Genomic DNA, 25,587 nt, shown 5'->3' with positions numbered 1-25,587 from the left:
AATAACTCATTTCACTTTAATATCCTTGGAATACAAAGCCTCAGCTAAGTTTTTTGGTTTTGTTTTTGGTTTTTTTTTCCTTTTTTTCTTGTGGAGATGAAATTTTAGGGGACTGGTCACCTTTCCCCAGTTTCCATAAGATTTTGGCTGCAAGTTGCTAGATGGCGAGGGAGGCAAATTTCTGCTCTTCAGTGTATTGTTTTTACTCCATCTCTATAGATAGTTCAGCAGGAAAGCAAATGGCTCTTTCTCATAATCAGCTTACTTAATTCCCTCTCTGAAGGACAGTCTGTAGCAAACTGTCTCCAGGTAAGAACTAATGAGCATGGTGAGAGCACAGGGTCATCATGCACACAGTCCTTTGCCTTTCCAGCCTGGAAGTTTTTCATGGCCCTGGGGATCTTAAAGGTCTTTTCAGAAGGAAGGCTTCAAATGCATTCCTGACTCTTTTTTTTGCGAGAAAACTACAATTACATGGGCAGAATATATAGTGAAGGGTTTTGACTGCCAGGCACTGGAGAGAAGATCTGCAGGAACACTTGTGTTTGTGTAGCTTGGGTTATTTAATCTGGAATGTCTTTTGACTCGACTGCCCTGTCCTCCTCTCCAACAGTGTGCACAGAAGAATGGGGCTCTTGGGGGACTTCCACTTCCCCCACACGAGAATTTTGCCTCTGACATGTATGAGGAGTAGGAACAGGACTGCAGCAATAAATAAATACCAAAGTGATTAAAAACAAATGTGTGAAGCATTATTAATGATACACTGGAGAGAATGGGAGTGTACTATGCCAGAAACACCATCAGTAACAGAACAGATATCAAGGGCTACACAGCCTGATGTTAAAACAGCAGAAGGGGACAAAGCAGTGATTTACTGTACAACATCTGAGCCTGCAGCTGGATGGTTCAGGGTTGATTAGTGGAGTTTCTTTTTGAACTAGCAGGTGAGGTCAGACTCAGGTCTATGCAGGTAACCTACTTCTGTCAACAGGAACTGCCACATTTTGCCTTGTTCTCAATATTCAGCATACCCCCTGCCCTCCTTCCATCATGTTTTCTATACTCACAGCTCTTGGAGAAGTTTTGACAACTTGCAGTCCATATGTCCTTGCTTTGAAAGGGGTTCTGGAAAGACAGCTGGACTGTCTGGATGCCCAGCAAAGCCCTCTATTGTGCAAGAGTTTGGTGATACAGAGGGTTCTCCTTTCTGTAATTTTCCCCATTTTTCCCCTGATATATTTGAAATGCAACCACCACATCTGCAGTGCTTTACTCCAGTAAGTAATTATGTGACAGTGCTCCTGTTCTGAGCACTCATGCAACCGCGTGCAGATAGAGAAGGAAACAAGTCATTTGCATACAGAGCAAATATTTTGTCATCACCTGCTGTTCAACCTAATGAGATTTTGCCAGACTCATTAGAATGATTCCACGCTTCTTAATACCCACTGGGATTGCTTTATTATTTGATGGAGTCAACAGTTGGCATATGCCACAATGTCTCTGTATTCAGGTCTCTTGAAACCTCTGAAGGCAGCTAAACAAAGGCAGTGAATAACCAGTTTTGTTTTCTTCTTTCTCCCAGGATATCTTAACGCTGACACCAGTGACTCATAAGCACCACGGTTAAAGGGATCTCTTTATCAGCCCACTCCCACTGGCTTCTGAAGACAGTAGGCATCTTTTCACTAGGGACTGGCTTGTCTCTGCATGGCTGAAAGCAAGGACCCTGACCCCTCCCTGCAGAGGGCTTGCGGGGATTTCTGTTTTTCTACTTCCCCTGCTGGTTTTAAAATTTTTTTTTTTTTTTTTTTTTTTTTTTTTTCAAAAAATCACTGGTGGTGTTTTTTTCTCACCTCTTACTCTATCACGAAACTACATAAACAACAGGAAGGAGACCTATTAAGAAATTACAGAAGATTTGGGGATGGCCCAAATCCACATGATCCTTTTTGTGTGTAAGCTTTCCATACAAGTTGGTGATCACGGATTAGCTCTGTTGGTTAGGACTGTGCTATTAGAATACAGTGCTAATAATGCCAAGATTAAGGGTTCAGTCCCTGTATCAGACCACTCACTTAGGACCTGGACTCGATGATCCTGTAAATCCCTTCCAACTCAGAATACGAAATTAGTGTGCTAGGAATTTCAGTAAAAACAACTCAAAAAAGAAAGAGATTAATGCTTTTTCTCTACTCCCACAACTGGAACGTAAGGTGTTCCAATGGGATTAGTGGGATACAATTAGTTTGGGTGTTACTTACAACAACCTGGAGTAAAAACCAAAAATCCTGAAGTGTGATACTGAAGTTGACAGTGTCACTTTAAACAAATTCACTCTAGATGATTTTTGCTTTGGGAGTCTCCCTTTACAAACAAACCTTGCCAGGAGCCAGAGTAAACACCATGTTAATCTTAGATCAGCCTTTAATTTTCCTACTTCCTTTCCCTTCCCCTTTCCTTTCTATTTCCTTCTGAGACCGTAATATTATAGACAATTTAAATCAGACATGTCCATAACTGAACAGCAAAATCACCAGCTGAGGACAACGAGAATAACAACAAACTCAACATAGTAATTATTTTCCTGTCACACAAGCAATTACAAAAGCCAAGAAAGAACAACAGAGTGCTCTTAACCTGATATTGATCATTTAATTTTCTCAAGCCATGTAATATTAAGCAGGCTAATGCTCCTACAGGGAACCCTGGCAACAATTAAGCATTGCTATGAAAAAGTCAGACTCATTGCAGGCTTGAGCAAGGGGGATAACTCACTGTTTGTGCCAATGGTAATAATTATGAGCAATGGAAATAGTGAAATGAAAGACAGATTAATACTTGGCACAAGTTCACCATTTCAGTGAGGTTTGTATCTGGCCAGGTTTGTGTAAACATGACACGCTCTGCTCACCTGGCATTCCAGCAAGGCCAACCTGTTGGTCAGCGGTCGCCACAGGCCAGCTGGGGTGTAACTTCCGTCTACAAGGTGAAAAGAGAACTTGGCAAAAGTCTCACTCGTGAGCATTGTGACGCACAAGCTCTTCGTTCACGCTGTGTGCTGAGGCACCATCAGAGCTTAACACAGGAGGAGCCAAGTTGGAGCTTTTTGATGTTGGTTCTAAACTTGAATCGTCTGTTGTTCATTCCACAGAGCATGAGCCTCTCTTTAGACATGGAAATTTGCTTGCCAAAACAGAGGTTCTTGTTGGCTTGAGTATCCTACCTGGTGTCTAACTGCTCCTCCTAGACACTATTAACCAGCAGATTCAAATCATGTTTGCCAGACCATGTGAATACTTGAAATATGAGAGAACACCTCAAAAGAAAATTGATACCTGTGTTTTGGCAACTGGTTTGCACCCCGGGATTTAGTTCCATGTGTAGCTTTTAGATGCTGTTGACTGCACTGACTGGGTTTCAGCTGACTACACTGGGAGCTCAGGCACCTGGCTTATCTGGTGGGTAACACACACCAGGTCATCTGAAACTCTGCCCGCTGGAGCTGTCCTGCAGTGTTGTTGTTGGCCTCTGGCTGCCTCTCCAGGCAGAAGTGTACCTCCTGTAGATACTGTGCCATGTCTGCCAGATCAGCCTGCGCACCCCAGCTCTCTACCTGCATCTCAGGTGCCTCGTGGCTCTGTGTGTGAGCAGCTTAACCCACCTCATGGAGTTTCTGTCAAGTGTTTCCAAACAGGGAGACCTTCCAGCGCTGCCCTTGAGATTTAAACCATGAACAAAGGATAAGCCTGCTTATGAGAGCAAACTCAGACTTGTGTTTAATTTCAAGCACAAATAAATCCCACAATGAGTCACCACAGGAGGAGAAAGAATGGTGAACAGACACTGTGGGGTGAGGTTTTCTTCTCCATGCTTTCATGGTGGGTGCAGTAGCAGCTCCTCAGAAGCATTCTTTCTGTAAGGATTCTGTCAGATACAGAGGAAACACTGAATTGTAACCATATGTGGGGGCCTTGTACAATGCAATCCCATTCCAACTCCATTAATTTTAGTGTCTGTTATTTCATGTTGTACCACTTAAAAGTCTCTAGGAAAATCATCATCAAAGTCCCACACAAATTAGCAAAATGTTGAATTTTTCCTTTCCTGATTTATGTCAAGGAAGAGAGTTCTGATTTAGACCGGTTAAGAAACTCCACCTCAAGCCTTCCGCTACTTCTGCAGGACTTTAAAGAGAGTTCAGAATGTTTGAATGGGTGTGCTTTTGTTTCCATTTCCTGAGGGAAGCTGGAGTAATTGATGTTTGCAGTATTTCTGACCATCACCAATCCGTCTAGCCGGTGAAGCGAAAGAGGGAGAGAAAGGATATGTCAGAGAAGTCAGATAATCAGACGTTCCCTCTAGTAAAGGATCATTAGTGAAAGATAAATGGATTCTAATGGTCGCATGGTGTTGTAGGAAGCAAGCACAGAATATTTCGGCTGTTTATATTTTTATTAAGCCTTCATTTTTGTTTTATTTTCCTTTTATTTTTCCTAATTTACATATAGATCTCATCTTACAGAACTCCATGCTTTTCATGACAACCAAAAATCAAAGAAGCCATTAGAAAAAAAGTTGCCAGTGACATAAAACATGGGCAGACATATAAAATCATGCCCTCTTGAAATTCTTGCAAATGCATAATCTGACTGTGGCAAGAAAAAAAGAAAAAAAAGGAGAAAAAAAAAAAGGGGGGGGGGGGGGAAGAGCACAAATTGAATTTTTTTTCCTTTAAATTAAGATTTGACTTATTTTAAATATGAGCCCATCTAAAGTTGTGATGAACACAAGTGAAAGCCTGAATTTACTACATTTATTGTACAATTTGAGTTGTATTGAAAGAAATTTATTTTGTACTTAGCACTCTAAGTTCACGTACCAATTTTGAGGAAAGGTGAAAAAAAATCTGAATTTGTGAAAGTCACGGACTAAGCAGAATTTATGGGTCTGCTCAACTAGTTTTTGAAACAAAACTGTTTGTTTTGTTTATTCTGCTCAAGTGTCCTCCATAGTATATGTGTTATTGCAATTAGGACTTAATAATCATCATCATCATCATCATCATCATCATCATCATCATCATCATCTGCTAACCAGAGGGTGTCCTCTAGAAGAAGGCACACCCGAAAACATATGGCACTGGCCACTTGGGCAGCTGTGCAGGGAAACAGTCTGGGCCCCACAGAGTTTATGAGCTTAAGCTCACTTCTGTGCAAAGAGGACCATCTACCTCCTGAACCTTCCCTGACCTTCAAATCCTAATGCTGCCTTCACATGACACTGCGCCTGAAGCCATCAGCCGCACTGCACTCAACCAGCTCAGGTCTCCGCACCCACGGCACAGCTAATCTGCATCCAGATAAACTCACCATGGGCTTGGACACATGGATAAAGCTCAGCCTGCTGTCTTACTGACTTTAGGCTGAGTGTATCTGAAAGTTGGAGAACCAGGACTTTTTTCCCACCTCTAGACTCTGTGGTGAGAGGATCAGCTGTATTCATCTAAAATCCTGAAAACCCAAGCAATTAGTTCAATTCAATTGCATCATTTTCACAAATGCATACTTGTAAAATAAGTGTATTTCACTTTTCATTTAATTCCACTTTCTGTGGGAGTAGAATCCAACATAAACAGAATAATAACTACAACAAAAAGAAGATGAGTGGATCACTTACCATTTTCTGCTCAAAAAAAACCTGATTAAAGCTATGTTTTCATATACCATTTAAATCGGGGCCTCCCATGCTTTGTATCCTCTAGGACCTCTTCTGCTCCTGGCTAACATTAACAAAAAGAACAGAATGTAGTTTAAAGCAGCCATACCTTATTTAAGAGATGCAATTTAGTATTTACCAATAAATAAGAATTTGTTCTCTTTAAAGAAATCAAACAAACATAAATTCAAAACAAGATTAAAATAGCTACTACAGACCAAGGTTCCTTGCTTGATGGTTTAAAACATGCTCACTTTTATATACCTTATCCAAACATTCATTCTGGAAGCTATCCACATCGGTTCAGTCAAAGGATTCCTTAATTACACTTACTGCCTTATTCTGAGCCACGGATAGTCTTGTCAGTCTTGAACATCTTTATTACCCTTCCTTCTCAGCCTGCTTCTTGCAGGAAGCTATCTCCATCCAATGTGACATTTCAGGAAAGAGGGCTCCATACAGGCTCCTTATTGACCAGCAAGTCAATACTCTCTACCTCCCATTTCAACCCCTTCTACACAACAGAAACAGAGGAAAGTCTTAAATGGAAATCTCCATTGTCATTCTTGTTTTCTGTATTTTCCAGGAGGAAAAAAAAAAAAAAAAAGCCAAATCACGAGGTCATCCATACCTTCCTCTAGAAGAGACATTTAACCTCCACCTAAAGCTTATCATTATTTAATTGTTGCTTTATGCAAGCAAATTCTCTCAATATAACCCAGTATCTGATCTTGCTCTACCTTGAACATGATAAAAGCCCTTGAGAAGGGCTGGTCCTATCTCCATCTCAATCCTGCAAGATCCTGGACTTCTTCCAGTTCAGGATCTAACTGGCATGTGAAACAGAAACAGTGCCTGGTGACACTGATGAATGGTCTGCTCTTGCCTGTTGCCTGCATTCACACTGCTGGATATCCCTACAGTGTTTGATTGCATAAACCCTGAAATCCTTTTGTCCACATTAAGGATGTTTGGCCAGCACTACGAGATCTAAATAATAATCTCTAGAGAGAAATCTGGCAAACTAGTGTCGAGCATAAGCAGAGAGTATGCAGAGAAAGTCCACCTGTTGAATGGAACTCACTGCTCTCTCAGGACTATGGCCATCACGTGTATGGAATTTTTTGAAGTGAACTAATGATTAAAGACTAAATAAAATTGTCCTTTTTTCTACCCCTTCCCACCAAGCCATGGAGGAAGGAGAGCTCTTGAAGCAGAGATCTCCCTCAAAATCTGTGCTGTATTTGCAAACCCATCTGAGGTCTATCATCATGTGAGTCCCCACCCTGATATTTGCCTGAAGGCAGGGGAGATATTTTTTAGGAAAGGGGAAAAAAGAAGCAAACAGAAAGGGACCCCTCCCTTTGCAATACTTTTTTGCCTGCTTATCATCAATAAATTTTGGAGCCTTGAAAAGCAGCATGAAAGAGACGGGTCCTTTGTGCATGTCAGGCCTGCCTCTCTGCAGCACAAGCTGTGGGGCTGCCCTCACAGTCCCCCTGGCAGAGGGGGCTATGCCTGAGTGAAGTCTGATGCAAGGACATCATCTTCCCTGAAAGGTCTGAAAAAAGCATCCTGACCTCTCCATGTCCCCTTGAAATCCAGGGTAGAGGCAGGAAGAAATGGTGAAAGCAGAGGAGGAGAAGGAATCCAAGCTGAATTGGAGCTGAAGTGGGGTTTTTCATATCCAGCACATTTTGTTAGGTTGTCAGTAGCTTGAGGCAGCCACTTTAATAAAAAAACTAGTCAAAGTTTAGGGAAGACACAGAGAAAGAAGTGCATGTGTGTGCATGCTTTTACCAATACCATTGCTGACAAACCGAGGTTTGATAAAGTACATTTCTTGCTTGCGGGGGGATCTGACTGTACACCTTTTGCCACTGCAGAAAGAAAATGCAAAATATGTTTACAAAGCCACAATAAAGACATGCTAATGTGTCAAGGGGCCTTTTTTGGCACTTAAATCCTGAGAATCTGCCTGCAAACCCCTTCAGTAACTTCTGCATTGAAGGTTCCCATATGAGCTACCCCAGTTAACATCAGAAGGAGTTAAGGAGAAAAAAAATCCCAGCTGCAACCCCAGCTTAAGCCTGCCTGTGTAAATTGGTCCTGGATTCCTGTGCAGGTGTGTCAGGTATTTTTCTGTGCTTCTGGGCCAAACACCTCTGTTCTAGAAGTCATGTGCCTGCCTTTCTCACCCACTTCTCCACCACACCGATTTATTTCATGATCGTTTCTTCAGCCCATCTCTTCAGGGTGTTCTCAGTAGAGAGAGGTGAGTGAACATCTAATCCCTGGTAGCTGAGCCAGGTTTGTGGGAAGGTTTTTTTTTTTTCCAGGAGAAAATCAGGAACGCTGCGTGACGCAAAACAGTTTGCTGTGATTAGAAAGTAGGCAACAAACCAGGAAGGCAGAGGCTTTCTGGGCAAAACTTCTCCAGGGAATTGCTGCAAGCCACAGTCCCACTATGAAGATGTTTTTCATTTACAATCCTAGAAAAATTCAGGTTGCCAAATCCACCAATAAACCATGCCCCCAAGTGCCACATCTACAGTTCCTCCAGGTACCAGTGTGTGTGCTTCTGCTCTTGATAGAGTAAACAATAATCAGGCTGTATTTTACTTCACCCACAACATATTCCTAGGGCTTTACTTGCCATTAACAAGCGGCAGAAGCGCAAGGAGTGTGTGCACATTTCAACACACATACTGGAAAAGTTCATCCAGCATCCCAGTCCTGGAGCTGCCTGCTGGCAGGAAATAGACATCAGCACCCAAAACTTTAAATTTTCTTTCCCAGAGTAAAAACAGAAACATTGTTCCACTGACACACTGTCCTCTTCTGCTTGTGCAGGCAGCTTAAGGCTGGGGCTGGTAACTGGAACCCTTGTGACAAAGTGTCTTGATGGGTGATGCAGCTGGCAGGACTTGGATAGGATCCTTCCCCGCAAAAGCTTCCTCAATTTGGAGCTTTAGTTCTGTTTTAGCATTTGACAAAACACACGGCATTATAGTCAGGAGAGTCTGCCTCTCCCCCTGAGATGCTGCCCAAGGAGTAGACAATAACAAGTAGCATTGATTTATTGCTGCAGAGGAGGTAAAGAAAGAAGAATGTAATAAATGCTGAGGAGATGAGAAATGCACCCATTCCCTCACCCCCTACACACTCACAGGCACTCTGGAGAGGGAGAGGAGGTTATCTGCCATGAACCAGCACATTGCTGAAATTCTAATGAAACAAGAGTCAAAGCAGGTAGGAGGTGGTAGAAATGCTGAGCTTGATGCCCATTTATCATCTTCAAATGCTGAACCCAAGCTGGAGAGGAATGTCAAGAGAAGGGCACTCTATTATTTGCAAAAATATTTTGTAAGAAAGATAGAGCTAGCTATTTCCTATGCATAATTAGAACAAAAAAGCTTTATTGCAAAACAAATCAAAACCCCTCTTTGAAGGAATACTAATAAGCTTGGTAGAACAGGCACACAGATGTTAGAAAACACTAATTTAAAATTACCTTTGATAACTTAATGCATCTCCCATACATACAAGAATTATGCATGGTTTGGATTGTCTGATCAGGCAGTATTTTCCCACACAGCTCCTTCCTTCAGTACACAAATTAGACTCACTTTGTGGCTATGGCTGCACCCCTACTTCATGTTATTCCAAAAGCTAGAAGGGAATAAGGAACAGCACTGTGGGACACAGAAAGTACAAAATTACATCCTTGGATATAATCCTTTGTTCCTGAGAGCTGGGAAATATTGTTCATCCAGGCTTCTCGTAGATGGGTTCTAATAGTGTCCATTTATATTCTAGGTGCCTAACTTCCAAGCCCAGTAGTTTGATGTGCAGAAATGCTGAGCTCCCTGTCTCAGCTGAGACAGGCAGAGAGATGCTTCAGTGATTCACACCCTCGTGTCATACAGTAAGAGCTCTGAGAAATCAAGTCCCGGTGGGTTCAGGCTTGGCAGCTGCAGTGCTGACTTAGATGCCCATTTGCCAAACGACAGTATCATGATATCTCATCACAGAAAAGTTCTGCTAAAATGAACCAGCTAATGGCTGGGGAGCTCTTGTTCTGCAGTGGCAAGCACTGCAGAAAATCCCACGTAGAAAACATTTCAGGATTCAAAGAGTATGGTGTAAATCAGGAAAATACTGGAAAACAACAGATTGAAATAGGTGTTTGCCCGCTGAGACATGTTTTTCTAGTGCACAGTATGAGGCTGAAGGACTTTAAATACATGAAGAAACCCCAAGTACGTGTGTGCAATTATAGATAAAATTAAAGGGAGTTAAGTACTGTTGCATGACATCCACATGACTTATCAGCAGGGTAAACACCACGATGTTGAGATTTGCCAAGGCAGCTAAAAGACCACACCTGTGGGGTGAGAGCTGGCTCTTACAGCATGTGGGAGATAAAACATGCTGTCATCAGTGGTTTCACACATAAACACTTATGACAGTGGACTGGTGAAGTTTAGGAACCAGTCCAGGTTATCGACTAGTGCCTTCTCTTGGGTACAAAACTTTAAATGGCTAGCTTGTACCTTCTGCCTCACACCCTAAGACTTGGCCCACTATGAAATTTTCCCAGTCTCAACAATTTAGTCCAGTTCTGTAAAGTCCTGTGCTTGTTTTGCCCATTCTCCCAGTTTAAATCATGGTATACTGCCTGTGCCACCACACCCAGACCTTCCATCCCTCTTCTCACAGTAACCATCGATTTGAGTTACGCCCATAGAGTCCAATTCCTTGTCTGCTCTGTTTTTCTTTCTCTCATACATTGATTTTTTCATTCACAGAGCACTGGAGAGTTTCAAAGGGTAAGTCATATCATTTTTATACAAACCAATCTTTTCCCTCAATCTAAGTCTTGGCCATGAGGAACTACTACACAAAGTGTTTCTCTCCACCCTATCTGAAGTAATTCAGCCTCAGGCAAACACCTGGACTGGAAAACTTTACTCCCAGTGGTCAAATTTTGGCAACAATGTAAATGACTGGTAAATGAGAAATCTTAATAAAACGAAAAACTGTCAGAGCCACCTGTAAAAACCTTCAACTCTAGGCAGAGCTGAGCTGTTTTAGTGTCCCCAGATCAGATGTCTGTCCTGGCCATGTGTTGTGTATTTTCAGCTCAGAGATGGGTATGCACCAGCCGCCCATTCAGCTCCGTCACCCTTGTTTCCACCAAAAGGAAAGTTGCAGTGTGACCTGGATGACTGTAGGGCCAGGATCTCCTCCATTCCATTCCCTGAACCGGGTAGATATGAGCCCCAAGAGACACTCCTGAACCCTTGACAGACATACTGACATGCCCCAGTGAAGACAGTGGTGGAGCAATGGACTTCTCATCCCCAGAGGCAGGCAGGAGATGGTCCCTCAACCCCTAGGGACCTGCTACCCTAACAGGTACCCCAGGGGTACGTGGTGGTGACCAACATGCTCAGCAGGGTCTTGCTGTAGGGTGTGAAACCAGTGCCCATCCATTTCTGACAATGTGACCACCCAGCAGTGTCGTGCTTTCAGCACAACATGTTACATGCTAATGTAATATTAAACATTAACTGGAAATAAGTGAAGGTCTCCAGCTCTTTCTCCTTACTGTGGACCTACTCTCTGGCCTTGAGCAAAATGTTAAATTTTTCTGGGAGCCAATTTCCTCAGTTAATAAAGTCTGTGGTCAGATGCAACGAAGATCAATTTATTAATGTTTGTGTAGCATGGGAATGTCCTTGAGGGGAACGCTCAGGGGAGAACAGCATTGTTACTCTTATCTCCTCCAAGTTAGTATCTACCACATCTGCTCAGGGTGACTCAAGCCCACCTCTAGCCTTTTGCTTACTGGAATGTATAGCAGAGTTCCTATAGCACAATGAAGCATTGGAAACAAACCGAGACAGGGATTTATAGCTGCACTTTCTTGCAGCGTGCCATAATAGCCAGCATTATTTAATCACAGAAACACGATCTGACCACAGCTAACTAGCTTTGCTCAGGTGTGCTTGTAAATTTAATTTGAGTTCTTCTACCTTGTGCAGAAGTTGAATGCAGGCTAATGTGTGTGCTGGAAAAATAACAAATTGTATTATGGTATAGAACAGGAAACTTTCCAGTTCCACAATAAAATAACACAACTCAATGCATGCAGTATTTATATAGGACCATTCAGAAATATATATACAAGATTTTATATAGCACTTTTATGCTATGCCATAGCCACATGTCAAATCCTATTAAAGAAAAGAAAGCCATTGTAAAAACAAGTTCTCAATATACATTTAAACAAAGCATTCATTGGAAGAAGAGCTCACTAACAATTGGACCTATGTAGCTATTTTTAGGTCCTGATAAGAAACTGAATCCATGGCATAAAATATTGATCCATTATATTCTTCACATAAACACTAGTATAGTATGTTTTATTTTTAAAACAGTGCCTTGAATGGCAGAATGGATGGGTCTGGGTGTTCTTTTCCACTTGCATTATCCCAGAAAATGAAAAATGAAAAAAAAAAGGAGGAAAAGATGGTGGAACAGAGGCGAAACATGTGACAAACTCAAATCCTCTGCCTCACTCTACTGCCTGTGTTTTCTCCATGGTATCCAGCGCCTGCAATGCTTGCTGCTTACTCCATCATGTTCCCTCACCCACCTACTGACACATTTCCATTGATCACCCACATAGGTTTAAGCATTTCTACCCGCCCCCCAAACACACTCAAAGCTTTTGCAAGGCAGCTGAGGTACCAACCACTGTAATAGTCATGTGGTAGGAGGAAGCATGTTTTGGGCCATGCACATCCCTCTGCATCATTTCTGGGGTCTGAAAGACCCCTCACAGCCACCTAGTGAGGCAGAGGTCCCTGCTCCTGGGTATAGAGGGCTGACTGCTCTTATGGGGCTTTGGCTTGGAGAGGCACAGGCTGCTTGGCTGCTGCATGATGTAGCTTCTACCCTTCTGCCTTGGCAATGCACCTGTGGTAGGAAACATGGGAGAAAGGCCAGAAAGAAACAACTATACTGGGAATGTGCTGTTCGGTAGTACAAAGAGCAGTGAGGAGAAGAGAGGGCAAAAAACTGCCCTTGAAGTCTCATCCTGACCTGGTTGTAAGCAGCCTTGCTGCTGCCTTCAGAAATATTTTTGTAGTCCAAAATGACTGGAGAGTATCTGTGTTGAATTTATCATAAAAACACAATGGCATGTGCCAAAATAGTATGTCTAGCCCTGGGAACAGAAACAACCAAGCTTTCCACCAACTAAGAAGTTGGAGAATAGTACACAAACATTGAGTATTACTGACTTCTTTTCAGAAACACCTTATGAATAAAAACTGGATGCTGGTTCACTTGGGTTCCTGGAAAACCTTATCTCTAAATTTTAATGTCAAATTAATACAGTAAAGGAATTTATAACTTGTGTTTCTCAGATGTTGTTTAACAGCTTGATCACTTGCCAGCAATGCTTTGTCATACAATACTTCCCACTGGCACTCTCTTAACACTAATACCAACAGCCAGTTGTTCCAGAGAGCTTAACTGAAATGTGCAATACTGGGAGACAGAGCCAACACAGCAGTTCCCACTTCGTGTGCATTTAAAATTAGACAAGAAGTGGTGCTTATGGTGCATTCAGCTGTGGTGCTCTCTGAGATGATTCACCTTCTCTCACTCTGCTATGCCATGCTCACTTTTACATATATCGTCTACCAGCATGGGTATCCAGACTCATCCTCTCTAGCTCTGAGCTTTTTAGCTGGGATCCTTAAATTACAGCCTGTCTTTGCTTTGGGCTCTTCCTGTAGTCAGAGCAGGGAAACATGCACCTCATGAAGGCGGTTCTGCTCCTTGGTGGGCTGAATCATTGCTGGAAGGCTGCACCCCCTCTCCGTTGCTTCATTGACTGGGGAAGGAGCCCCAGGCAGGGCTGGCAAGCCTGCTGTGTTCCTGCCCCAACCAGCCCTCCCTGCTGCTGCCGGTGGGCTGAGAGGAGACCTTGGAAGGTGTGAAAGCCTTACTGACGCTTGTCGGGGGTGACTCAACCGCTGGCTTGGGCAATTCAGTTAAATAAATAAATGTACACAACCAAGCCCAAGATGACTTAGGTGGCAGCCCCGGTCTGAGTTGGAGCGGTGCCCCACCAAGCCCCGGAAGCCGCAGTCAGGCTTTCCCAGCCTGCAGTGGCTGAACTTGCACGGTGCAAGTCACACAGCCCCTGACCCCACACAGGGCTCTCCCCAGGCTGTTTCCAGAGAGAGCCCTCATTTCACCTCTCCCTCCATCACAGCGCTTCGCCTTTGCTTGTTTCCAGGGTTCATTCCCAAGTGCTTACAGTCTCCCTGCTGCCTGTTTCCTCAGCTGCTGCCTCACACATGCTTCCTCCAGTGTTCTCTGAGTACACCCTCTCCCTCGAGCATTTCTCTCCTGCATTGCTGCTGCTCTTTCCCACCAAGCACGATTTCACCCCTGAGTTTCAGACAGCACGCCAGACATTCACCAGACTCCAATTCTTTGGGGTCATGTCCTGCAGAAAGCATCCACTGTCTCCAGGGACCTCAAGCCCCTACCTCAGCCATGGGGAAGATGAGAATTAATCATAGAGCTGCAGCACTGGCTTTTGGCTCCAGCCACAAACAAGTCTATGGTAGGAGAAAGAGACTGGAGCAGCCCAAGGGTGTTACAGATATCTTCAGGAGTGATGGCTCCCCAGTACCTTGATACCTGGAGTTACCTTCTCTAAGCCTGCTAAATGTCTGATCTGCACTGTTCCCCCATCCTGTGTCTTTTGGGTGTGAGGTAGAAATCATTTTCCTTAACTTTAAATGTCTCTAAAATGAAATAACTTGTAGGCTGGAAGTCTCTGCTTGTTACTCAGAAGTTACAGATAGGGGCCAAAGGGTTTCTTGTGTAGCTGTGCATGCTTCTTGGCAGGAGGCATACAATCCTAAAATGCCAGCCGATTAGTGAAGTGATGCGGCAGGCGTCCTGGTCCACAGGGTGTAGGATACTGCAGGCATGTGGCAGCCCAGTCCCCTGGATCTGGGATCCAACGGGCCCTTTCCACAGCAGCAACAAACCAAACTGTGTACTTTCCACCCCAATCTTTACTCCTCGTGTCATCAAGCCTAGAGCAACTCAGATACTCTACAGGCAATCTCCTGTCCCCATGAGGGCTACGTTTATGGTCCCAGCATTATTTCCCCCTTCTGGTCTGGGCAAAAAATGCCAAGAGCAGGATTTCTGCTTCTAGCTGAAGAGACTAGAGTCAGACTTTTCATCCTTTCTGAAGAGGAGACTACTGTAACTATACACCACAAGGGGGTTATTGAAGTTGCAGAGAAGGAACTCAAGACTCAATGTTTGAGGAGCATTGCTCTCAGAACTACAAAGGGCTCTGTGGGGCCTATTAATAGATTTGGTCACGGCCCAGTGCAGCTGCACGCCCACTGAGAAGGACAACATGTTCTAATGTTGTTTAGTTGGCTCATTACAACATCTATTCTTTTTTTTTTTACCCCCATGTTATTGCTTCGTTTCCCTCCTGCTGTTTCACGCTGCTGATTGATCCAGAGCAGTGGGTAGAGGAAAGAAATGTATTTATGTTATAGCATAACTATATTGCCAAGTTAAAGGCATGTAATTAAGCAGGGCTGCAAACAGAGGGCAGGTGTATTTCACAGCAGCTTCATCTCTGTTGTTTTGCTCCGATGAGGAGAAAAGAAGTGTATGTGGGTGGGTTGGGGAGTGGGAAGGAGCAGGTCAAAGCACTGTTTGTGTGACATACCAATGACAGCCAGTCGACTCTTGCACCTGAGTGCCAGCCTTGGGCTGTCGGAAGCACCAGAGCCTGAAAAAAAAAAAAACCCACACCCAACCAAAATGCAACAATTTCTGCTCTAGTAGGGCATGTATGTGTGCATAACAACTTAGCAGAGAAAAAGTTCATCTCTGATCATGGATGAAACTGGACCAGTGTGGTTACTAGTCCAAAATACAGCACAACTATCCTCACTATCCAAATTTGTCAGAAATATGTATGTTGTCCTCCCTCACTTCCAAACCAGCTTTCCAGGTTTGGAAGGTCTCTCTCTAAGCCTGCAAAGATCAGCCTTGCCCAGCCCATGCAGAGTTGAAAACCCCAGTGTCACCATGTCGGGACTGTGGAGCTCAGGCTGAGGTGGCTTGGTTGTTGGTGATAAAAACAGAGGGTAAATCCAGTCTTGTGAGCAGACTGGGGCACACAATTCACTGACAAGGCAGGCTGGTGTAGGCCAATGGTTTGTGCTTTTTTGGGTCCACTCCCTCCACGGGCAGAGCCAAGAAATCAGAATCACAGAATCACAGAGTAGCCTGAGTGGGAAGGGACCCAAAAGGATCACTGAGTCCAACTCTTAAGGGAATGGTGCATACAGGGATCTAATACCCTGAACTGGGACTATGTCCCAGTTCAGAGGAACACCCAGGGTCACAGAATGAAGCTCTGTGAGCTGTATCTGGCTCACGTTGGTGTGCAGGCTCTGTAACTTTCTTTGGTGCGTCAGAACCCTTTTGCAAGAACCTCTGACTCAGCTATGAACCTTACTGTCAAAATCCTTGCACCGCATGTTATCCTTAGGAAAACAGAGGTTTAATTTGGTCCCAAACTGGATATTTTTGAATCCACACACCTGGAATCTTCTGACAGCAGCACCCATGGCGCAAAAAGCTGCAGAGCTGCAATATCCAGTAGTTACCTTTTTAACCACTTCTTATATGTGTTGGAGAGCATCACAGCACCAGGTCAAGGTGACATTTTGAAGAACCAGCTCCAAGCTCCTTTTGCCTTTTCAGAGCTGAAGGAGTAGTTCGAGCAAGAGAGTCACAGAAGCCACAGCAGCAGCAGAAATGGATGGTGGTGCTGAGGTCCTGCAGTAGCAGAAGCACCAAGTGTCACAGCAAGCATCTGGCTCTGGCACACCACCATTAACAAAGCGAGAAGGCACAGAGTAGAGCTCTGTGGCAGGTTCTGGGCAGCAGAGCCAGGATATGGCAACACTATGAGTTAGCCCTGCTGTGATAACTCCACAGATGCATGCTCCTCCTCTAAGACAAACCTAAGTTTGTCAGTGCACATGGGATAAGCTGCCTCACATTTTCCATGCAGCAAGATTTCGGAGACCAGGCAATCATGCTGGGAGCTGTTGCTGTTCTAGAAGGTCACACCCAAGTTTGCCACAAGGTCATTTTTTCACATTGCCAAGCCTACACAGGGGACAGTGGCCAACCCAAATCAACAGAAGAATGCAAACAGAGTGTCTCAGCCTGGGCGCCCTCGTAGTCACCTCAGCATAACCCCGTGGGTGAAGAGTGGATGAGAAATGAAAAGAGAAAGGCGGAGAGAGAGAGAAAGTACTGTGAAGTAGAAAGGGAAGGAGTTTGGGGCTTTTTTCAGTTGTTGCATGGGGCTTTTTTTTAAGATAATTATTTTTAAAATACAGCTCTGCAGCATGAGATAAATGTCCTGTTGTTCCTGTGGGATATTTAAAAGTGACTCATTAAATATTTCAATAACAATGTATTGTTCCAGAGATGGGAGGCTTGACAGTGAAAGAGAGACTTCACTAAAAATTAGAAGCGGGCGGCAGTGTGTCTGAAAATTCTGCTCTACAGCCCAGTAGGCATCTTGAAATTTAGCTGTATATCTGTTTTTAAAAGTTTGGCTTTATTTACTGGTATAAGTTGGCAGTGGTCTCTTGATTTCCACTGAAGTAGACTGGTTGACACTGGAAAAAGGAATGAATTTCATTATGTGTGTTAAAAAGGAAAAAAAAAAAAAAAAATAGAAAAAAGAAAAACCTGGAGGTTTTTATGTGGAAAATGTCTTCTCCCTGACATTAAGAAATACTATAACACTGCCCCTCCCTGCAATTCCTGTACCAAGACCACACTTTGTATTTCAGGTATAGTATGATGTCTGGAAAGATGGAGTTCAGAGACTTCAAGAAGTGACAAAGTCGTCATACCCCCTCAGGACTTATTTCAGTGCTTAATTAATTGCTGTTAAGATGTGCACCTTATTGCTAGCTGAAATGCAGCTATCTTCAGCCTCCAGCCATGGGATCTTGTTATGTGTTGCCTGGAAGATTAAAGAGTCTCTGCAATAAAAATCTATGCAAAAAAATCACTTGTTACAGAATAAAAATTGGGTGAGGCATATCAAATTGCAGGTTTATAGGTCACAGGAAGGTTTTTGGATTATTTTGTGCTGATTGCTTGTAACAAATGCTGACACCACATTTAGAAAAAATGATAGCTCTTCTCGGTAATTAGGGAAGCATGAAGGGCCTGAATATGAGTATGGTTTCAGATGGATTGTAAGCCTTAAATTTGGAGGGTAGTTTCCAGCACTATATTTTTCTTGAATGTTTCTTCTGGGTTTCTTATCTTCTTTGCCAGGTGAGTCACTTCCAGTGAAAAGTACAATTGTTACAAAGTGCTCAAGAAGAACAAACAAAAGACATGGGATTGTTCTCCTCTCCCTAGTGAGCTAAAATCACAGCCTTCGCCTGGTCAGGGTTCGGACACATTTGGAACATATTCACTCCTCACACTCTGCATTCTTCTTGCAAATAATACGTAATTACGGAGATGTAGCCCCAAGTGGAAAAGGCTGTTTACACAAGCACACACAGCATACAGAAAATAATACATTTTACATGCCTGCTTTAGAGATATTTAGAGATAACAAGTTAATTTTTTTTTATTTCACTTAAGGTCTGTCCTAGCATGCTAGTAGCTGGGCTCTAAATTGCTGCCTTACAGGGATTTCCAAGAGCATTGTGCTTTTTATTGTTGTTTTCTGAATCTCCTCCAGTTTACAGATGTCTTTTTTGTTCTGAGGCACCCCTTTGTCAAACCGCCATGTAAGGAAAACCAGTAACGAGGTAGTTGCTGTGCAGCATAACAGTTTTCAATTCCTGATGCAGGGAAAAGGAAAGCCAAAGAATAGGATGTGTGACACTCAGCACTGCGAAGCCTCCAACAGCCAGAAAACATCATACAATAATAGAATAGTTTGGGTTGGAAGGGACCTTGAAGACCATCTGGCTCCAATCCCCCTGCCATGGGCAGGGACACCTTCCACTAGACCAAGTTGCTCAGGGCTCCATCTAGCCTGGTCTGGAACTTCCCGGGATTGGGCATCCACAACTTGTCTGTTCAGCCTCTTCCAGTGTCTCACCATGCTCACAGTAAAGAATTGCTTCGTAATATATAATGTAAATCTCCCATCTTTTCCGTTTAAGGTCATTCCCCCTTGTCCTAGCAGTACAAACCATGGTAAAAAGTCCTTTTCCTGGAGCCCCCTATAGGTACTGGAAGGTGCCATAAGGTGCTCCTGGTGCCTTCACTTTTTCAGGTTGAACAACCCTGATCATCTCAGCTTGTCTTCACAGGAGAGGTCCTCCAGCCCACTGATCATACTCACAGCCCTCTCCTGGACTCACACCACCAGATCCACAACCAGTTAGGCCCCCCAGAGCTGGATGCAGCACTTCAGGTGGCATTTGACAAGGACAGAGCAGAGGGGCAGAATCCCATCCCTCACAGTGCAGCCCAGGACATGGTTGGCCTTCTGGGTTGCAAGTGCACATTGCCAGCTCATGCCCAGATTTTCAGCCCCCAAGACTTTCTCCTTGAGGTTGCTCTCAAGAGCCTACCTCTCTCCTTCAAATGGGGCATGCAATGAGCTCTGCCCCCCATGTGGAGGAAACTGGGTTCTGGTTCCCCATCACCTCAGGAGCATCTCCACAGTCTTCAGTGCAATCCTAAGCACCACAGTGTGAATTTGGGGCTGATGTCTTTCTGAGACGCTCACTGACTTGCGTCCAAAAAGGCAAGGCTCACAGAGCTGCCGAGAGAGACAGCAGGCAAGCCAGGAAGTGACGATGCCATAGCAGGGGAGTCCCTGCCCTGGGAAAAGAGGAGTGCCAGGGCCAACTCATATATGTTGCATCACTAGGTAAAACAAATAAATAGTGTTTAAAGTAAGGAGGGGAGTTGGTTGGACTCAAGCATTGGCATGCTGCCTCAGGTTTTGTGGATAAACTGCAGGGCAGTTTTGAACCTGAGCCTCTTCTTACCCTTAAAATGGGGACAAGGAACTTTTCTCGTACATTGCAAAACAAGGCTCAAGTGGGAATACTTCCACTAAGTGCATGTGGCCCAGGAAGTGCCTACCAGACATTCCCAGTGACAAGAAATCAAGCAAAAGGGGGAGGAGACCTGCATGGATGAACAAGGAACTGCTGTCAAAACCCAGACATAAGCAGGAGATATGTGAGGTGGAAGCAGGGACCACCCACCTGGGATGAATATCGGGATGTTGTTAGAGTATGCAGAAATGCAAGTAGGAAGCTGAAAGCTCATTTGGAATTGAATGTTGCTAAGCATGTCCAGGATAAGAAGGTCTTCTTCAAATACATCAATAACAAGAGGAATTCTAAGGAAAATGTGTGAAGTCTGCTAAAAGAAACAGGGACCCTCAAAACATAGATTCCAGAGAAGGCTGAGATACTGCATGTCTTTTTTGTTTCAGTCTTCACTGCCAAGGTGAGCCCTCAGGAATCTCTGACCCAGTGTACCAGAGAGAAAGTCTGATCCCTCCCATCCTTATCTCTTCCATGATTCTGCTGAACTTCCAGCATTTGCTCAGGCAGGATGAGATATCCTACCCAGAAAGATCATTCCAGGTGACCACTATAAGATGTGCTCCCATAGCTGGCAAATGGCCTGGTGACATTTCTGGTAGTCACATCCTCAGATACTTTATAGGTGATGCACTCTTGAAAAGAAAGTCTAATTAAATGTTAAAACCACCTGTTGGGTCTTGTGGCCTAGCAAAATTATCTCTTTGGCTGCATACTGATCTTCCACTGCAAGACACAAGAGCAAGGAAAAGAGAAGGCAACCCTGCAAGGACCAGTGTGAGAAGCTGATGCATCAACTAAGCTGCATTAACTATCTTTGAGAAAACACTGTGATTTACCTGGAATGTATTTGTCAGGCTGCTCTCAATACTATGGACACCACCTATAACATTTAAGGTCCATATCACACACAACAAAACTCTAAAGACTACACTGCTGTTGTCTTTTCTCACTATTTTATTCTCTCAGAATTCATGTGTTAGTACATGTCAGATTTCCAGGACTGTGCTCCTCAACACAGAGGAAAGAGGACACGGTAACATACAATTTAAATTGAGTGCTGTTGTTAAGGAGATATGTGAAACTTGCATTGGGTTACGAAGGAACATTGAGCTCCCTCTGATGGGCCCACTGCTTACTTAGAGTTGTTCAGGTTCATCCTCACCTGTCTTTAAACCCAGTTCATGAGCTGTGAACCTCCTGAGTTTGGGAAGTCAAGGCTGCAAATCCCAGGAGAATGGGCATTGCTAGTTTCCAAGCCAGCAGAGACTGCACAGGAATTGCAGCATCTTGTGGTGCAGGTTAAACATGCATTCATCAGGGGCTTTGAGATCACCCACTGATAATGGTCATGAGAGGTGATAGAAACCCTGCAACCCCTCTCTCCTCTTCCTCTTCCCATACAATGTACACATCTTTATTTAAAACTGAAAACATAGCAGGTACATGAGAAGGAGAGTTCATCTTTTCTGAGCATCACCACGAGCATGACACCTGCCAGCCTCTTACCTGAAAAAAAATCTTGGCCGGGATGGGAAAATATCCTCATGCACGCCATTTTTAATGAAGACAACAAGATTGATAATCTATGCAAAAAAAAAAAACCACCAAAACAACAGAAAATATATTATTATCTGAGCCCTTTGCAGCCAGCCAGATTTGGGAAGAAGAATGTATCAGCACAGTGGGGACTCTGCAGTACTGCCATGCCTGTTCTGTTGCACGGTCCACAACTTGCACACCTAAACAGGGAGTGTTAGCATTTGGGCAGTGGACATACAAAGGAGGTGGTGTTAACCCTTTCAGTCTCTCCCACATGCACAGATGTCTATTAGCTCTGCCTCTGTTTAAAAAAAGAATGCTCAATAAATGCAGAAATAGAAGAATTGCTGCTGAAGAAAAACATGGAGAGACACCAGCAAGGGGCACATAAAACATCTGAAGAATTACTCCCTCGGGAGAAGAAAACTTGTGATGACGCACTACTCAAGACTCCAGTCCAGGCTGTTTTTTAAGGCTTTTGAATTCCTTGCTCCCTTCCTGACCTTTTATGAACAGATCAGGGCCTTCTTTGCAAGTGCCATGGGAGGATGCGTGTGTCCTCCTTGGCCTTCTGCTTGCAGCTTTTAACAGCAGGCTTCTCACACTTGTGCTAAGTGGGATTTAATGATATGTCAACAAGTGTGCCAAATTAAAGGAGAAGATGACCCATTAAGTGGTGTTGTTTCAGAACAGATAATCTACAATTTGGAAGCAATATGCTGTTTTAAAAACAGGGTAGTTTGTTTACAAGTCATGTCAGGTAAATAAGGTTCTTGTCTCCTAAAAGATCAGGGCATCACAACAAATCTTACCTGGCTTATCTGATTTCTTTGCTATTGTGTCTATGTAATTAGGCAGAGAAATAATCATGCCAGGGGAAAGCATCCTGACTCATCTTCCATGACATATCCCCTTATTTCTTTTACCCTGAGAGTCTGTAGGATTTTGAAAGACTCAGCAGTGTTTGAGTCACTGACATTCGTTTTCATCGCTCAGGTCAGTTCACGATCTCCATCAGAAACTCCTAATGCATGGGAGTGCCTGCTCTGTGTTTGGTTTCCAGAGGAAAAGGGCAAGATTGGATTATGACATACTGGTTCTCACATGTAAGAGAGTGAGCTCATTTTTCCCAGCAGTGAATAAGGGGACACTGGTATATTTTCAGAGGAGCTGCGCACTCCTGTTTGTTCCCTGCTTGTACAGAGTTGATCACCCTATACTATGCCAGCTAAGAGAGGTGTGAGCTGAAGGGAATGCTGATGGCATCCCTGTAGGTATGAGATAACCCAAGGTTATTAGCAAGCTTAAGATAACTGGAGCTCGAGCCCCGTCCTGCTGAAGTACTAAGGAAAGCTTACTCATGACTCAATATGGAAAGTGGAAGCATAAGCTCTCCCTTAACAGTCACAAGATCGGAACCACTGTCAGCAGAATGAAAACTTATTGTTTAGGGCAACGTATTACAACAAAAGAAGGGCACAAATCAGGTGCAGCCAGAGGCTGAGCCACCCCAACCCTCTTCTTCCCTCCTTATTCATCTGGGCGTGTGCTCACGTAGACACAGGGCGGTGCAGGTGTGGACGCGGCGGGGAAAGCTGACACGCTGTTCATGGGATGCTGTCCCGAGGTCCATAACGTAAGTGCTGCTCTGCTCCCTGTGACGTTTCAACTGACCCAGACATCGCTGCTTCCACCACGTCCCCTGGGAGCTGCCCTCGCAGCCTGCTAGCATTACAAAGGCTATTCAGTTTATGTTTTGCTTTGTTCAATTTAATCTAATTGCTCTTAGCCATGAAAGTCCTTTAACCACACTAAACAATTCCTCTTCCTCACTGGAGTTTACACCCATCAAATACTTGTAGATAGTTATCGTGCTTCCTTTAGTCATTGTTTAGCCAAGAAATACAAGTCTAATCCAACTTCTGCTGGTGTAATGCTGAACATGGGAGGAATAAAGCCTGCCTAATGGAGAACATAAGGCAGGCTGCTTCAGCATAAAGCTTTTTAAGAACTTCCCTCTGGCAGATAATTCACAGCTGGCCTCAAAAGAGGCATTACTAGCCAGGAGGAGGGCAAGTCAAGAGGAGCTAAAAGATGATGTGATTTAGGGCTTTGTCAGTCAGGTTTTAGTGGTTATGATGCTACAGGACAGAATCAAGTATTCCGCAAAGCTGAGTCCTCTCTAGTCCAGACCAGTGTTGGGATTGGGTTTAACCATCTGCAAACCATGGTGATGCATTGCCCGGAAGAATGCAAGCTGGACTGTGTCTGCAATTGAATGGATACCGTAGGAATGAATGTGCGACACTGTCCAGGCTCATGCACTGACCATTTTCACTTTACTGTACGCACACAGCCTCTGCCTGGTTTAAGCCCTGGCTGAGTGAAGTGGTCATATAAGACCTGTGGTGGACACAACGTTCAGTCCCTGCTCTTGGGCAAACTTGCCCCTGCAGGTTCTGGGGACTGGAGTTTGGAGCACTGGTTTGGAGGATGTACTTTGCCACTGAATTCATGTGCCCGTAGGACCATAGGACATCATACCATTTTTGTTTCTTGCCATGTTCTCACCTCACCTTCTGTCTTTTTTTTTTTTTTGGTATGAATTTGCAGCCCCTGCATTGCTCCTGATGCATTTAAAAAGATCGCTTTATGAATATTCAGGATTCATTTTTGCAATACTAGGAATAGCACAAAACTTCAGAAACAGGAGAGACACCATTAACTGGTTCCAGGACTGTCTGGAGAAATGTAGAAGAATGTATTTCACCAGGTTGCAGCAACCCTTTGGCCATGTGCCTCAATGCTCTGGCATTTCTTGCTAGGAAAAATTGAATCTAACTGGAATGCTCATATTTGAACTTTCCCACCCACTGAGGTACACGGTCATTGGGACACTTAAAGCAAACACCTGCTCCCTTCCTACACAGCATACCTTTCTTCCTTTGCCAGGCTACAGTGGGGACCAGCCTGGTCCTGCTTTGCATAACACACTTTCTGGATGGGTGCAGCAGTCAGCCCTGCACCACTCCTGGGCCATCTGTTCTGCTGGCAGCAACCAAGACCTACCGCACTACCTCCATTTCCAGCAGCAACAGATTTCTCCTCTGGTCTTCTGGACAGCACCATGAAAAGCGATGCTTCCAGCAGCAAATTAGAGTGTGAATATGCCAAAGAGATTCCTTGCAGTCTTTCTTGGCCACAGTTGAGCATGCCTTATGGACATAATGTCATATTTCAAGATTCACAGAATGCTGGTTTAGTGCTGGAGGGCTTAGCCAGGCTTGGTCTCACATCTTAGTGCCTACTAGGAGCAAAGCCTGGAGTGAACTCCATAGCTGTACCTGAAGTTTATTTCAAAGGAAACCAACTCGCTTTCCAAAGACAACACCAGCTGAACTGTTAGCAGTGCGAAGTGAATAACTGGAGAGCCTCTGAGCAAGGGTGGTACTGAAGACACAGCTTTCCCCAAACCAATACATGTTTCCCTTGAGAAGCACCTGAAAACAAGAAAGTATTCACACCATGAGATCTGTGGCATGCTACTGTGTTTCTTATCCCCTTTTCAGATAGCACTTCAATATTTCAAGGTAAGCATGATGAGCTTCTCCAAGTAAAGAGAAATTCACTGTGTCCAGGGTAGCTGTTCATGTAGGTTCCAGCTTTTATTTTTCCTGAAGATGTCAGTCTTCCATGTCCATACCTTGTGGTGAGTTTTGAGAGCTGCTGCTTGCACTCTTGAACAAAGAGACCCTAACCCCATCCATGTTCATCAAGGATCACACAAAAGTCCTCCCTCATATGCCTCTTGTACAAGCCAGGGAGGAGGATACTTGGACAGAGATGAAGTGAAATGACCAATTCTCCTCTATAACTTCTCTCCAGCTACTGGCTTAGGCCACTGGTATCAGTTAGGCTTGGAAAGGCACAGGTGTGGCTCTAGATTTGTCCTGAGTGATCTTTGTGTCTCTCTCTGTGGGCCTGGCCTCTCCTATCCACCACATTCCTTCCTTGGCTTGCTAGGGCAGCTCAGCCTCAAAAACCCATCACTTGTATTTGGCTTGCTTTAGCCCCTCTAAATTCAAGCTGTTTATTGCACATGACTTCACATTTGTCTCAAATGGCTCCG

The sequence above is a fragment of the Hirundo rustica genome, chromosome 2, assembly GCF_015227805.2.
Source record: "Hirundo rustica isolate bHirRus1 chromosome 2, bHirRus1.pri.v3, whole genome shotgun sequence".
NCBI classification, from domain to species: domain Eukaryota; kingdom Metazoa; phylum Chordata; class Aves; order Passeriformes; family Hirundinidae; genus Hirundo; species Hirundo rustica.
Note: the sequence above shows the minus strand (reverse complement) of the source record.